We start from the raw sequence: 16,306 nt of genomic DNA, 5'->3' as shown, positions 1-16,306 counted from the left end.
ATGGGCAAAAAAATGCTGTCTTCTATTGCCAAATACCGATCAGGTTTCATGTCCTTCCATTGGCGGGCGGGGGAGTGGGCGCGGCCTCTCCTAATATGGGGAAAGCACATTGAGCGCAACAGCAAGTAGCTGGCCTAGCGGATGTTTACCATCAAGGTTGTGGACTGTCCACAAATTACATTTCCAGGGTGAATAGTAACTTCAGTCTCACATACATCACCCTGTAATACGCAACTTGCAGACGTTCCTTAACTTCTACTTGCAATGGGATGCTGAATGTGTCCTTATCAGCCACAGTTTCATCTTAACGTTTGGCTGGACACCTTTGGCGACTCCCCTGTGGCTTCTTTTGAAAAAATGCTTCTCCAGTATTCCACCGCCGCGGGACGCAATAATTCTTTGTGAGTCACTTTGTAGTCATTGGCAGCCATGTTATTCAATGTGTGTTTACATCAATAGATACATGATGATGATCACATGACTGTCCAAAAATGACCGCTACTAATATTTTTTTCAGGGAAGTGTTGAAATTAACATTTCACAGAGCAGCTGGGTATTGATTCAATAAATGGTTTATTGCTTTAAACAGCAAAATCCACCCATTTTTTTTTATTTTTATCCATCTCATTGGGGCAGCCATTTTGCCACTTGCCGTCAACTAAAAATGACATCACTGCCTGAGGGCTCAAGTAACGACCAAATTCAGCTCAGCTTGCGAATGTCGCATGACCAAAGAAAAAAACCTTCAGAAAACAGGTGAGCTGTGATTGGTAATTGTCTGAGCCCTGCACCACTGTGAGGTAATTGTCAGTCGACAGGAAGTGACAAAATGGCTGACCCCTGAGATGGATAATTCATCATTCATATTCCACAACACAATATTAATCAGAATGCCATGTTTAGACGAGTGGGGCGCATATAACATATTGTAAAGATAATTTTCGACTTCCACTTTAAAATAAACATAACAGTTTTTCGGGGGGTGGGGGGGTGGGGGGTGGGGGGGTAGTGATGGGGGCATGTCAGGAGATGGGTGAAACAATTTCATGGCGTTATTTAAGATGCATGTGTTCTGAGTTACAAGCATGCACACTGAACAAATTAAACCCATATCTAGCACCACTGTAATGTAATATATATATATATATATATATATATAGCGGGCGGCACGGTAGTCGAGTGGTTAGCACGTCCGCTTCCCAGTTCTGAGGTCTCCGGTTCGAGTCCAGGCTCGGACCTTCCTGGGTGGAGTTTGCATGTTCTCCCCGTGCCCGCGTGGGTCTTCTCCGGGTACTCCGGTCTCCTCCCACATTCCAAAGACATGCATGGCAGGTTAATTGGGCGCTCCGAATTGTCCCTAGGTGTGCGTGTGGATGGTTGTTCGTCTCTGTGTGCCCTGCGATTGCTTGGCAACCAGTCCAGGGTGTCCCCCGCCTACTGCCCAGAGCCAGCTGAGATAGGCGCCAGCAGCCCCCGCGACCCTTGTGAGGAATAAGCGGTCAAGAAAATGGATGGATGGATGGATGGATATATATATAGCTACACATTGCGCTATGAAAAGTTTTAAAAACATTCAAATTTCAAATAAGTATTTCAAATAAATATGCCTTTTATCTTTCCGTCTGTTTCTTTTTCACATGCACAATCCACACACTCCATTTGTATTTGTGTGTGTGTGTTGCCATGTGATCCTGTACCCCACATCTTAGACAACCCCCTGGGGTCAAGAATTTGTTTTCTTCCTCACTTTAGTGATCTAACATGACCTCCTGATCGCGCCAGCAGCTGTTTCTGTCATTCTCACTGTGCGCTAATGTTCAAATGTGTCTTACACGTGAATTTGTGTGTTCTGTGTAAACCCCCGCTGACATTATCATGGCTGGTGTCTCCAACAGATATCTCATGTCCATCATGTAGGCTACTGTATAGTGTGGAGTGTGCATTTAAGGCCTGTGTAATTTCCCAGTATATGTTGTCATGAGGTTGACTGGCTGACTGGTTAGCATGTCCACCCCCCAGTACTGAGGATGCAAGATCGAGTCCAGGCTTTGGCCTTCCTGGGTGGAGTTTGAATGTTCTCCCTGCGTGGGTCTTCTCCAGGTACTCTGGTCTCCTCCCACATTCCAAAGACATGCACGGCAGGTTAATTGGGCGCTCCGAATTGTCCTAGGTGTGCTTGTGAATGTGGATGGCTGTTCGTCTATGTGTGCCCTGCGATTGGCTGGCAACCAGTTCGGGTTGTACCCTGGCTATTGCCCGAAGCCAGCTGGGATAGGCTTCAGCAACACCCATGACCCTTGTGAGGAGCAAGCAGTTAAGAAAATGGATGGATGTTGTCATGAATGCACCATTGTTTGAAGCGGTCCGGACCTAGCATTTTATTATGCATTCAATCTAAAACCCAATTCACACTGACTGCGGAAAGGACGCGGTGCGTTTTCCACAAAGCTTCCGCACGGCTTCCGCAAGGACTGCAATTCACACCGCGTGCATTGCGTGTCCGGAAATCTGCAACCTCCAGACCACAAGATCACGTGGGGTTCACGGTGGAGAGTTGAGTTCACACAATAACAACCGTGTATATAGAGTCCTATTTTGTAAACAATAGCCACGCTTGCCTGTTGTCACATCGACATTATTTCTGGGACTTCTACCAAGGCTACGTTTTGTGTTTAAATAGTGTTATTTTGTCATGTTTAATTTATTCTGAGCTAATTTTTTGTCTTAAATGTCCGACTCATGTCATGCTATGTAGCTAGCTAGGTTCCCTCCCAAAAAACGAGTTTGCAAACATTTTTATTTTGAAATATACCGGATTTACCTTGATGCAAGATGTCCGACTTCCTGTCTGGCTCGTCATGAAAATTTGCATGGGGTGTCTGGAAAAAATAGAACGCTTGAGGAAACCTTACGCATCGCCGCAGTCGTTCCGCACCGCAGACGCACCGCATCGCAGCTGGTGTGAATTGACACGTAGACTTGAATGCGTTCTATCCTTGCACGTCCGTTCCGCAGCCAGAGTGAACTGGGCTTTAAGTTATTATTTTGGACCTTTCATGTAACTATTAAAAACAAATGGCTACAATAAGTATGGTACAGTTCTGTTTCACATTAGTGTAAAATACACCCACAATAATTAACATGATTTTATTCAAGATGGAGAATGATCAACTTTGTGAAAAGGCATTATTTTCATACGCTTTCTTGTATCGAAGGATGGGTCTCAAGAGTGTATTTTAGATGAGGAGGGGTTGTTTGGGGTGTCCTTATATTTCAACTTCCCATCACCCCCCTGTACAGGCACTTAACCCCCTGACACACTCCTGCATTCACACACTCTGTCATCACAGGTCCTGGCTGCTGCTGACCTGAGCATAACACATGCCGGGCACAACTTAACCCCCAGACCCCCCCCCGATGGAAAACATACTGACACCGGAGAAAGATGGCATCTGAGGAGAAGGTGACATCCCGCTTCGCAAAAATATTTGGTTTCAAGTGTTCTTTGCGTTTGTGCTTGAAGGGGAGCATTTCCAGCCAAAAAACTTCCATTTTCATGTCCAAATGTTGCAGTCTTGTAGATGTAAATTGAACATTTGTTCAATTTGATGTTTTTCTCTTTTGTCCGGCAGGAATGATCACAATTGTCTGATTCCAATTCATTTACTGCTCCGCTGCAGTATGATTTATTTGTTTACAACTAAAAGAGGCACAGTGAGAGCTAAAGAGTTTCTTTCATCATTCCAAGTAGAAACCCGCCTTTGTTCAGGTCCTAGAGAAATGGCCATAGTGAATTTAACTTTTATTGGGGCCAACGGTGCTACAAAAGCAGCCAATGTGCACACAATTGCTCCTCTTCACTTTGCTGTAAACACAGCAACACACATTCTTATGTGGATAAAGCAAATAAATGCCAATTTAGTATGTATGGCAGCAACATTATTATTCCTTACATGGCAAATTGAGAATGTGAATTTAATTCATACATTCATGGTGCAGCTAAATATTAATGCATTTTCCCCCCACACAGATGTGGTAGCATATTGAGCTAATGAAATTAGGAGATAAAACACTTACTTGGAAGTATTTTTGGTAGGTGGTTTCTTCCTTGCTCCAAAAATGTGATTGTGAGCTGCGTCTGAGTTTCGCCATGTTTGTGTATTTCCGGTGGGTTGCATGGCAGATGCACGTACACACATAGGCCCCTATGTGTGTACATAAACACAATATGGCATTTTGGCTGTCGAGACAGACAATAATGTGAAAACACTGCAGTGAAATCAGAGTATTCAAGTTAGGCTCTCTGAACGAGTGGCAACGTAAGAAGGCCGCCGCACATACAATTATTTCTTATACTCAAAATACAAAAACTCCTTGTGGACAGAGGATTCGTAGAACACAAACTGATGTTCCTTTCAATTGAGGTATTCTGACACGTTTATATGACCAAGTATTCGATTTTAAAAAGGGCTAACCCAGGGATCAGGAATTCAGGTTTTTGCAGGTCTTTCAACTCCTGATTATTGCTAATATTCAGGTTTTGGAAGAGTGATTGACCGCATGTAATAAGTCCTCCAACAAATACTACCATATTGGTCATACAAATAGAGCGTATTCCACTACAGATTCCCCCACGCCACAAGACGAACAAGACGTCAAGTTGGAACGTTCTGCGCATGCTCCTTCTTGACGTCAATTCATCATCACTTATGGAAACTTGTCGTCACTTCTGGGATGGGTTCCCAATGGTTGGGGTTAGTATGAAGCTTTCAGTGAGGTTGTACATGTAAAATCTTCACATGGGAAACTAATGGCTGGGGTTAGGGGTTGACGTTACAAAACATGTAGTCATCACTGTAACAAGCACTGGCCTGTTAGCGCAGTCAGATACGTGCACTCGGTTTTGAGTCCCAGTAACTCCCGTTATGCTTCAGTTGACTTTTTTTTTTTTTTTTTTGCTATTAACATGGCCGATAGAGTCGCTAAACTACAATACGTAACACTTGGTCGTAATTTGGCACATTTCAAAACGATCTATTAGGGGTGTGCTCAAAAAATCGCTACGGTAATACGTCGTTGCGGGCCTCATTACAATACACGTATCGATACACAGGCATCAGAATCGATATTGTTCATTAATTTTAAATAGGCAGTTAAAGCAATGTTGCTTATGCAGGAAAAGCAGCCTCTGAAGTTTCACTCATGCACTAGGAAGCAGGTGTCTGAAGTGAATTGCCTTTAATTAGTCCACTTGTCGCATGAGCGGAGTGGGGGAGCAGACGAAAGGGACATGAGTGCCTTGGATTTTTAGTTTGTATTGTAACCTACTTATTTAAAAAAAAAAAAGAAGAAAAAAAAAAGTGTACGTGTGAAGTCCGTTTTAAAAATAGCCCACCAGTGATTGGATACTGTGTCTTGCTAAGAAAAATTAAAACAGAATATCAACATTTATTTACTTATAAACTTAACATGGTACATGTTTCTAAATTTTACACATTTAAATAGAAATAAAATAGAATGTGTTACATGAAAAAAATGCTGTAATTTCTCCAAATATTTCAAATAAGCACATCTTAGAGCTGTAATTTTAATACTTTGATATTTTTACTCATATTGGCCTATGCTTATTCATAGTTTCCTGGTGTGTCTGTGAAAGCTGCTCCCTGCTCTGCAGTGCATGCACATGTAGACCAGGAATGCCGGTCTGTGAATACAAATGAAGGTTACTTAAATTACTTACTAAACTAGAAGAGCTGCTAACAAAAATATTTTTGCCATCCAGCATAATAAATACATCACTGAGGTATACATATGACTGTTATAATAAAAATGCCAGTAAATGAATGTAAAATATTGGGATATGTATCGCCTTGAAGATAATGTTTTGGGATACATATGTATCACAATACGTCTTGTATTGTGACCCCTGTATGGTATCGTGAGGTTGTTGGCAATACCGAACCCCACAATCTATATGGTTGTATCAATTGGCAGACTGTCTCAAATTCCAAGCAAAATGAAGTTCAAACAATTTTAAATATACTTTTTTTTTTTTAATCGCTATGTAAGTTTTTGTTTTCCTTTTGCATGTTTAGTTTAGTTTAGTTTAGTTCATTCATTTTTTCCTTTCGGACACATTACAGCTTACATCAATCACATCACATCATTTGCAACATTGACATCCGAAAGAAGGGCTGACGGGTAGAAGCCGAAGCTTGTCCCGAGAGAGTGAGCCATTCGACAGACAGTGACGTAGTTGAGAGAGGCACTGCTGGTGGAATGAAATCAGGATGGAATTTTGACGGAAATTATGTTTTGCAGAAGAAAAGCAATGTGACCGCATTCAGTGCTTTCCACCCCTCTCAGAGTTGACATTTGCCTGTGGTGCAAACACATGTTTGGACACGAGTTGGCTTTGATGCAACCTCAGGGCCGATTGTGTGCACCATGTTAACTGTTGGAGAGCAACACTGATATGGTCATATGGTAACATAAATTATTTTTAATTAGACTGACTCGTGCTAGGCAGCATTGATTGGAAGAACATACAGTCGGGAGAAGTTAAAAACACACACTTCCTGTCAGGCCTCAATTCTTCCCCGTAATCTCTTCTGACAGTCATCTGGACGAACATGGAGACATCTGTCGGCAAGCCGGACTTTTTGGGATTTACTTCTGTCTTGGATGATTTAACCCAGAGATTCTGTCTATTTCAAACTCCCCATCATCCTGCAACGGTTGCGAAAGCAAAAACACTGACTCGATGCTACATCAAAAATCGAAACCAAAGAAAAAAAACACAACTATCGTACTGTGTAGCCCAGTTGACCCAATTTCAGAAACACGATAGAAAGACCTGCTTTATCGTTATTTATAGCAGAAGCTTCATAAATCTTTGAATGGAGCTAAAAGAGGTTTTTACATGAACAGACATGACAATACTTGTAAATTGAATGAAAGCAACCAGATCAATGGAGCGATGACAACACAGCATCAGAACTGAGGTTCATGTTGCTGCTCAAACAACATAATAATACTCATAATGAACCAATTTAAAATTGTTCATTGAACAAGTCAATCGCTGCTGGATAAGTTAAAAAGAAGAACACAGATCAAAATAAACTATATAGAGTGGAACTGAATCGTTAAACATATCTTTTATACTGTGTGAGAGAGATATATTGTATCTTTGAAGGAAATGCCACATTACAGTCACCCACTCACAAGTTCATATTACAAAATGACAATAAGAAGCTTATTGCATCATACCTTCTCGAACTGAGCAGTACCATATTGAATCAAATTGTTATTCCACTGAATCGAATCATTCTACTAGAACACAAATTAGGGTGTAGAGACGGTCGTCCAGTAATCGGAAGGTTGGCTGTTTGATCCCCGTAAGTAACGTGTTGTGTCCTTGGGCAAGACACTTCACACACACATTGTGTCCAGTTCCACTCACACTGGTGTCTGAAAATTGTATTACAAAAGCATTTCTCCCTGATCACTATTTATTAACCAGTGATTGGTGTTCATTATGAACTTTGCATTTGTATAGTGATTTTTAAAAAGGGGATTGATGTTGTACTGTTACCGGTTCAGTAATTGTTTTCCAAAGTAAAAACAAATGTTTGCAAATGTCTTATTTTAATACAAATTTCAGTGAACAATTACTGTTGATATGCTGAAATCAGAGGATTTGGAGAATTTTAAATTAAAAAATGGCTCCAAATGATTACTCAATTATAAAATAGTCTATTAAAAAATGGCTCCAAATGATTACTCAATTATAAAATAGTCTATTAAAAAATGGCTCCAAATGATTACTCAATTATAAAATAGTCTATTAATTTGATTATCAATTACTTGTCGGTTAATCGATTAATTCTGACAGCTCTACATGTAAAAGGGAATAGAATTCCAAGTACATGAATATCTTAATTTTTCTATTTTGATACGAAGACCTTTTTTGCGAGAGCCAGCTATTTGTCACCACCAATTCGTTTACAGCCATATAAACAACCATTGCAAGCCAGGAACTCACCAGGGCAAAAATGATGTACTGCCAAGCAGATGTCCTTCAGGTTGCGGACATGCAACGTAAATTCAGTCCAGCTTGTGGCTTTGCTTGTTTTGTATTTTAGGTGTACAAATAAACTGTTGCAATCTACAATTTCTTCTTTTTTCCTCCCCCAAAACCTTTCCATGCAAACATTTAAAAAGATTAAAAACTTGAGTTGTCAATTAAGTTATGTATTTATTGAACCTTTATTTATCCAGTTTAGGTACAGTATTTACAATGCCAGTCAGGTTGCAGACAGAGTAAAACATGACGAAATAAAAGCAATTACTTATGATAAACATAAATACAGTATAGATACCAAGTTACCTAATAGTGCATTACATTAGATTATAGCACATGGTGAATAAAGTTCCACGACAGGCTACAAACAAGTGTATTGTGTATAATGTAAAACTTTTTTGAAATTCACATTAGTATATATCACTGGCTCAAATACCGATACTGCAGCATGACTGGCATTGCGCATTAGAATCAGTTTTCAACTGCTTTACCAAGACAAACATTTGCCAGGTGGCAAATACATGCTCAACAATAGGCGTTTTTCCACCACTGGAACTTTTGGAGAACTTTTCAGTTTACCTTGGTAAAATTCAGTTTGCGCCTTTTTCCACCAACAAAAATTACCAGGGTGGTTAAATTCCCAGGGGGCTTTCAAGTACTATCTCGGCAGCAGTGTCTTGCTGAGCCAGGCAGGAACTTTGAGGGGGCAGGCTGCAATGGCCACGGCTGATTGGTCAAATTTGGGGGCGTTGTTTTTACATCAGCTGTGCTCAATCAAACTCTTTTGAATTAATTACCGAGAACTTGAAGACGGTGTGGAAACACAATTCTAAATTCCCTGCTGAACTTTTACAACCAAGAACTCCTGTTACCCAGAACTCAAAGTTCCTGGGCTTGTTGGTGGAAAAATGCCTTATACGTGATTCTGCAACCTAGCTTTTTTTTTTTTTTTGCTGTTGTAACTACCTATTGGACAGAAGGGTTAGTGTAGCTTGTTTCTTCACTACATCATGCTGGCAAGGAACTACCTTGCCCATTGTTGTCGTGTGTGAACGCAAATGAGTGGGCCAAGCACAACCTCTTAAGACCAGGAACTGTCTGTACCATCAATCTTAAGTTCTTGGGCTTTTTGGTGTGAAAGCGCCTCATATATCCCCATATGTGTGGTCCTGTTCTCCTCTGTGCTTGCGTAGGTTTGAAAACTGAAGACTGAATTATCCATATTTCAATGTGAGCTTGAATGCTTGGTTCGTATATACCAGGGGTGTCCAAACTTTTTCATTTGAGGGCCACATACAGAAAATCAGAAGGGCACAAGGGACACATAATGTTATGAAGAGAAGTTGTGTTTAGTCCTAAAAATTGTACAATAATTTATTTGTGCTTCTGCATATTTAGAAAAAATGCTACAGTATAAACCAATTTATTTGTAATATGGCAGTAGGGTTATTATTTGGAATTTTTCTTTTTAGTTAGTTTTTATTAGGTTAGTTCTTTAAAAAATGCTTAGTTTTAGTTTAGTTTGTTAGTTTCAGTATTAGTATTATTTTTTTTATGTGTATTACTTGTGCGCGGTATTTAAAAAAACAGCATGGGAGCGACATCATCTTTTGGTGCTTTCCTATTGGCTGCTGCAAGATGACGTCACTTCTGTGTGACATACTTTCAAATGTCATTATTACGGTTTATATCAAAATTAATCTACTAAATATCACATTTTAAATCATCCCCAAAAGCTCATGCATTAAATTAATTATCAAAGACTAAAATGAAGGACGTTTGCTATAATTATAGTTAGTTTTAGTTTTGTAAACATAAAATGTAGTTTCAGTTAGTTTTTGTTTTTTAAAAAGCATTTTTGTTTTTATTTTATTTCGGTAACAATATTGTTTTTTGAATATTAGTTTTAGTTTTTTCATTAGTTTTAGTTAACTAAAATAACCTTTAATGGCACCTGTTTTTCAATACCCTCCCTTCTTACTTTGACCATCTCCAAACTGACTCAAATGCCACTTTTTAGCATATGTCGCGGGCCACTGAAAAATGGACGGCGGGCCGCAAATGGCCCCCGGGCCGTAGTTTGGACACCCCTGGTATATACTGTATGTGGTGTATGTTTGGTTTGTGTATAGTTCTTGTAATGCTAGGAGGGAGAATGACAAAAATGAGGATGCACATTTTCACACAAGCCCTGCCAAGAAGGTGAAACAGACTTTGCAGAGAAAGTCTGATGAAGAACAAGCAAAAATTGAGTTCAACATATGGAAAGAGGCAGATGTCAGTGATGTGCTTGGCCTACCTGCAAAGAAAAATAACTTTCTTCCCTCAGCTTGTCTCTACTGCTGAGGCATGGCAAGCATGCAAAGACTTTTGGGGAGAGAATGTGATGTTGGAGGCTGCAAGTGGAAGAACAGCTGAGGCTGTCCGGTGCTCATGAATCAGGCGGAGGCACCGTGAAGTGGTGGCCCCTCATAGGAGCCAGATGGGCCCTTGGCCACACACTTAATCACACACACGGTTGTGGTGAACAAGGTTTATGGTTGGTTGAGAAAACAGACAAGAATGCATATATTAGAAGTTGTCATTGTGTAATTAAAAACATGTATAGTATTTTATAGCTACAGAGCTACAGGTTTTAGGACTTTTTTTTTAGCCATTGTTTTTTTTTTTTGGGGGGGGGGGTTCACATATCTCTGCAAAGTTTTGCTTTCACATACAAAACACAGGCTAATAGTATTTTCTCATTCTATTATTTTCTAAAAGATAGACTTTGTGAATTGACTTTAGTCTTGCATGAATATAAGGGAGTTCATGAAGAAATCAAAGGATCCCCCCCTTTTTTCCCCCAACCATCATATAAATTGTCATTTAACAAATTAAGCATTAAGTTCACATGTAAAAATGCAGACTTTTCCTCACCTAATTTTACCTGGAACTGAATAGAAAAAAAGTCCTCTGTGCTTGCTCACTTTACAAATAAGCACCTTAAAACGAAAACATTCCTAGTGAAAAATGTGTTGATAAAAATGAAAAACTGTAGCAGGTTCTCAGATGCCTTGAAAGTTTCACTGCTTCAAATTGTTTTAAGGTTAGATGCAATGAAAATTACATATTTTGTAGAATGAATGGCTGCCTATATCCCATATTCCGTGTCTGCTTGACTAAAGTTTGTGAACTGTGACCAAAACCTTCCCATGGTGAAAACATATGATCTGATTTTATAGGCCACAAAGATTCAGGAAAAAGAAACGAAATGAAAGTTGAACAGATACTTTTTTTCTTGAACAATGAACACATTTTAGCCATTTAAGCCTTCAATTGAGTCTACATGTATATTGCAGTGTTTTTTTTTTGTTTTTGTTTTTTAAATAAATGCACACGTATGTACACATTACTTAAAGTAGCATTTTGTTTTAAACAAGATATTTTAAAAATTTCATTATGGTCTAATTAATTTGTAACACAATAAACAGTATGTTTTTTTGTGTGCGTGTGTGTTTTACTGTGAAGTAGAATAGCTTCAAATGCATCATTTTTTACCTTAACCCCCCCAAAGTCCCACTTTCATACAGCGACTTACTCTTGATTACAACCATTGAAAGTACACAAATGTGTATATTTTTTTGTTTGTGGTATAATTTGTCAAACTATAGTCATGTGCTTGTGAGCAAAGAATGAAGGATGAAAATAGAGTGAAGATGAAAATTTCAAATAGACGTGAGTCACAATAATGTTGAGATGCATGTGAAGTGGATACCAATTAGGGCCTCTACATGATGTTGGAGGGAGAGAGAGAGAGAGAGAGAGAGAGAGAGAGAGAGAGAGAGAGAGAGAGAGAGAGAGAGAGAGAGAGAGAGAGAAATTAGGTGTGATGTGATCTTAAATAATTAAAAATTCTCTTAATTCATTAAACATTTTTTTGTGTGAGTTTGTCTATTTTCCAAGTGTAACTTTCAGCCTCAATGTTCATACACAAATTGCAAATCTAGTTGGAAACTAGCAACAGCAATTGTAAATTCATTGAAAATTGTCCAATTCACATTTCCGGTCCAGCATGTTCTTTTTGAACATGTATGTTGCAGCCACTAATGTGCTACACTGTTCAAGTCTCACACAACCCACACACCCTTTAGGTCTTCAGTGGTAAATAAAATGGACAAAACGTCTACGCACACACACACACAAGCCCCCCCACACACACACACACACACACACACACACAAAACACACAACCTCGTTTACCTATTGCATTTTCCCCCAACGCTTAATACACCACAATACGCTAATTAACTCATACGCCATTTCTAATGCTAAAAACAGGATACTGTTGTTCCTGAATTTTCAAATTTATTCTTAAGAGGGAAATATGAAAAAAAAACAAAAAAAAAAAACAATCACATTTTGACTTAATGAAAATGTCGCATTATTTTTGTACTTGCGTTCCAGAACAGAAAAACAATAAACATCCTTGTGGTTTCATGTTTTGCTTGATTAAACTTCTCAGAGAAGCCCAGTGAGTGGCTAAAATTTGGGTGATTTAAAAAGTTGAATTAAATTTGAGGGCTCTCATTCCTGTTTAAAAAAATAAACGGTCGAGAGGAAAAGTCTGTGATGTAGCTTTTTATGGGAAACAATTGTCAAACAATTTTTCTTTTCTTTTGTAAAATATAAACTGAATTATGGCTGATGGGAGAGAAAATGCCACTCGTTGGTTCTTTCTGTTATCATACTAGAAGCCACAAGAGGTCAAATAAAGCTACACACTGACATCTGCTGGCCATTTATGGCAAACACACAATAAAGTCCATAAAAATATGATGAGACTAAATTTACGTTAATTACTCAAGTGGAACTATAGATTTTAGGGTTTAAGGAGATTTGTGTGGAATTTGAAGTATAAACTTGAGTTTTTTACACAAAAGTGTAAACGTGGTTTGGTTTCAAAACAACTTAAAGTATGAAAATAAAAGTACTGTAAGTGGGGGAGTTTCAATATGGGCAAAACTTAGGCCACGTCACAGGCACCGATTGTGCATTCCCACACCTCAACCACACACTTGCAAATACATTAAAAACAAACAAACAAACAAACAAACATGTTCCTATACTAGTCAGCATTACCATGTGTTTCAAGGAGCAGATGATATGGCTATGCTAGGCTATACATCTACTCTTTAAGACTATTTGTCTTTGATTTGTTACTTGTATCACGTGCAGGTGTGTTGGATCACATAAAAACCAATAGGGTGGTGTGGCAGAATGGTATATGTTTCCTTCTCAACAAACCACAATCAGTAGCACTCTATACTGGTTTGATTCATTCGGGTAGGTTATTTTGTATGTGTTTTTGAACAATGACAAGCCACAATGAACACAATCCAGAATGGAATTTAATGATTTTTTATTTTTTTATTTTTTTTACACGTCTAAGGACTAAAAAGTGTAGCTATTTGCAATAAATGTAATGAGTAGACATAGGCTGAAAAATAAACACTGAAGGCTTGTTTAATATATAGACTACCCCAAAAGTCTACACCAAAATTTGCACTTCCTTACTTGGCACCTGTTCATTTGAATATTTGGCTCAAACAAAGTGAGATTGTCGGTTGTAATATTACGGATGCACTCCCTTTTGTGAGATAATATATACTGTAGAGCATAGGTAACCAACCATTTTGAAACGGAAAAGTATTTCTTGGGTACACTTGAAAACATGAAGCTCTGCATTGGTGTGGAAAATATATGGAAAAAAATACAATTGCTTGTTTCCAGCAAATAAACTAATTGATCCAACCAAATCACATTTTGTGGCCTTCATCCATCATGGGAACCATCACATTGGTAGGACTTTACCCCTTTACCACAAGATGGCAGTGGTTATCTATTGTAGTGTATGAACTCATTAACCTCCATGACTGTGTGGGTGGCGAATATGTGACGAAAGGGTGGAGTGGTCTTTTGCTTCTGACAGTCTTTCCTCCTTATTGCTTTTTAAACATGCATGGACAAAGACTCTTGCTTGTGTGTGCGCTCATGCAACGTCTGTGCGTGTACATTTGCTAAACATGGCTAAACCATGTAATTGTGACTTGAATTTAATCTCGTCTCAGTCACCCAATTTAGCCTCATGTAACCTTTCAAAATCTTTATTTAAACATAGTAACACCACCCTGCTCTAAGGCATCATGTCACTATGAAATTAGATAATTTTAGGCATGCATCCAATATTAAAATCTATAGAGGGTCAGCCAAAAATGTTCTGTATTAGACCTCTTTGGCAGCATGTTATCTCACAGTTCTGATGTTTGGCCTTTGAATCTTGGCTCTGTACTGTACTTTCTACATTGTCCATAGGTGTTAATGTATGGATGGTTGCTTGTCTCTACTTTATACTGTATACGCTGCAATTGTCTCAGTTGCTTATTGCGGCATTTTTTTCTTTTAAAACAAAATACTTGAATGAAGATAATTGACCATTGTGTCGCGTATTTCCTATCGAAAACTAAACTGTTACTGTGCTGAAATTTCAAAATGTATTCACAGGATTTGAAATATTTCTTCACTTGTGTGGTGCACAGCCCCATTTCGTGACATCTTTTGAAGGCCTAATGTGCTTTTACAGCACCATTACTCTTCATTTTAACTCAAATTTAATGTGATTAATGCGTGACTTTGAAGATAAAACACGCATTTAAACATCTTCCATTACCTGGTCATTTGCTCTGACACTATTTAACGGCTGTATTATTCTGCTCTCATGCCATGCTAGCCTGACACTGATATGGGTGACCCCTTCAACCTTAGCCTTAATGCAAAGAGTAAACATGGGTTCAGATCAACTGGAAACGTACCAACAAACATCATCTAACACATATGCATCAGCTAATCCTCCTCTACACCCTCTGCCTTGACCTTACTCCTTTGTCATTATTTCATCATCTGCCTCATTTTGATCATGTAAACACAACTTCATAAAGCAATGATCTAAATGAGGAATGAGTGAGAGGGGAAGGGTGGAAGAAGGACGATAGAACAGGAGGGGGAGGAGGCCATTTTCAAGTTTAAACACCGTGATGGCCGCCTCTCCATCATGTAAAGCCCTTGAGGACTCGCTGCTGAGTAGACCTGCGCTGCGCGCGGCCCTCTGAAAGATGAATTAATTATTGGCTTTTCTTCCACGCAACGCTTAAATTCTTCCCCTTCATCTCTTCATAAATACTTACCCCTACCTTTCTCTTTTTGCCATTTGTGTCATTCTAGCTCACCCCCACTTCCTCGCACCACTTTTCCATTTACATGTTCTTGTTATGCCCTCCATTCACTTTTTGTAGCTTAAAACATCCCCCTTGCTTCCCTCCAGTATGCTAAGTTCCATTTCTGACCCACTTTTAACTGATGGGAAGCTTAAGCAACAACAAACCAGGAAGAAAGGAAGGATAGGAAAAGGGTAAGGAAAGAAATATGCTTACTCCCCCTCCTATTCCTCACATGCATGCTGTGTTTAAAGTAAATATTTTTACAACACTACTCATCACAAGGTCTCCTGGGATGGCCCTTGCCACATGCTCTCATAGCTAGATCAAATATTCATATGTCCTGCCATCACCCTTCCCGCCAGTCTCTTCTCTCAAGAACATGTGTGTTCAACCTTCGCATTACACAATTTGTAGCTCTTTCACTCTCCCTCACATAACACATGGCTGTACTTGCTCTTCCATGTTTCTTTTAGAGCTTGGAACTTCAGTGGAAGTAAAATAAATAAATAAATAAATACATACATACATACATACATACATACATACATACATACATACATACATACATACATACATACATACATACATACATAATAAAAATCTGATTTTGAATGTGTCCAGTAAATTTTACATTTCTTTTGGGCTCAAAAACGCATTGCAGGTTGAACACGTTTTGTCGGTAGGCCTATTCTTAATGTGGAAGTCAACCTTAAACATTTCTTGATAATAATATACTCATTTGTCTAAACATGACATTCTGATTAATATTACATTGTGGAATAAGAGTTACCCAGCAAAATCCAGCCGTTTTTATCCATCTCAGGGGGTGGCCATTTTGCCACTTGATGTCGACTGAAGATGACATCACAGTTGCTCAGGGTTTAGGCAACGACCAATCACCACTCATCTATTTTCTGAAGCTGTGCGGTGATTGCCTGTTACCTGAGACCTGAGCAACGCTGATGTC

This window comes from Festucalex cinctus, chromosome 13, assembly GCF_051991245.1.
Source record: "Festucalex cinctus isolate MCC-2025b chromosome 13, RoL_Fcin_1.0, whole genome shotgun sequence".
NCBI lineage: Eukaryota > Metazoa > Chordata > Actinopteri > Syngnathiformes > Syngnathidae > Festucalex > Festucalex cinctus.
The sequence above is the reverse complement of the archived record's forward strand: the minus strand, read 5'-3'. Positions refer to the sequence as shown.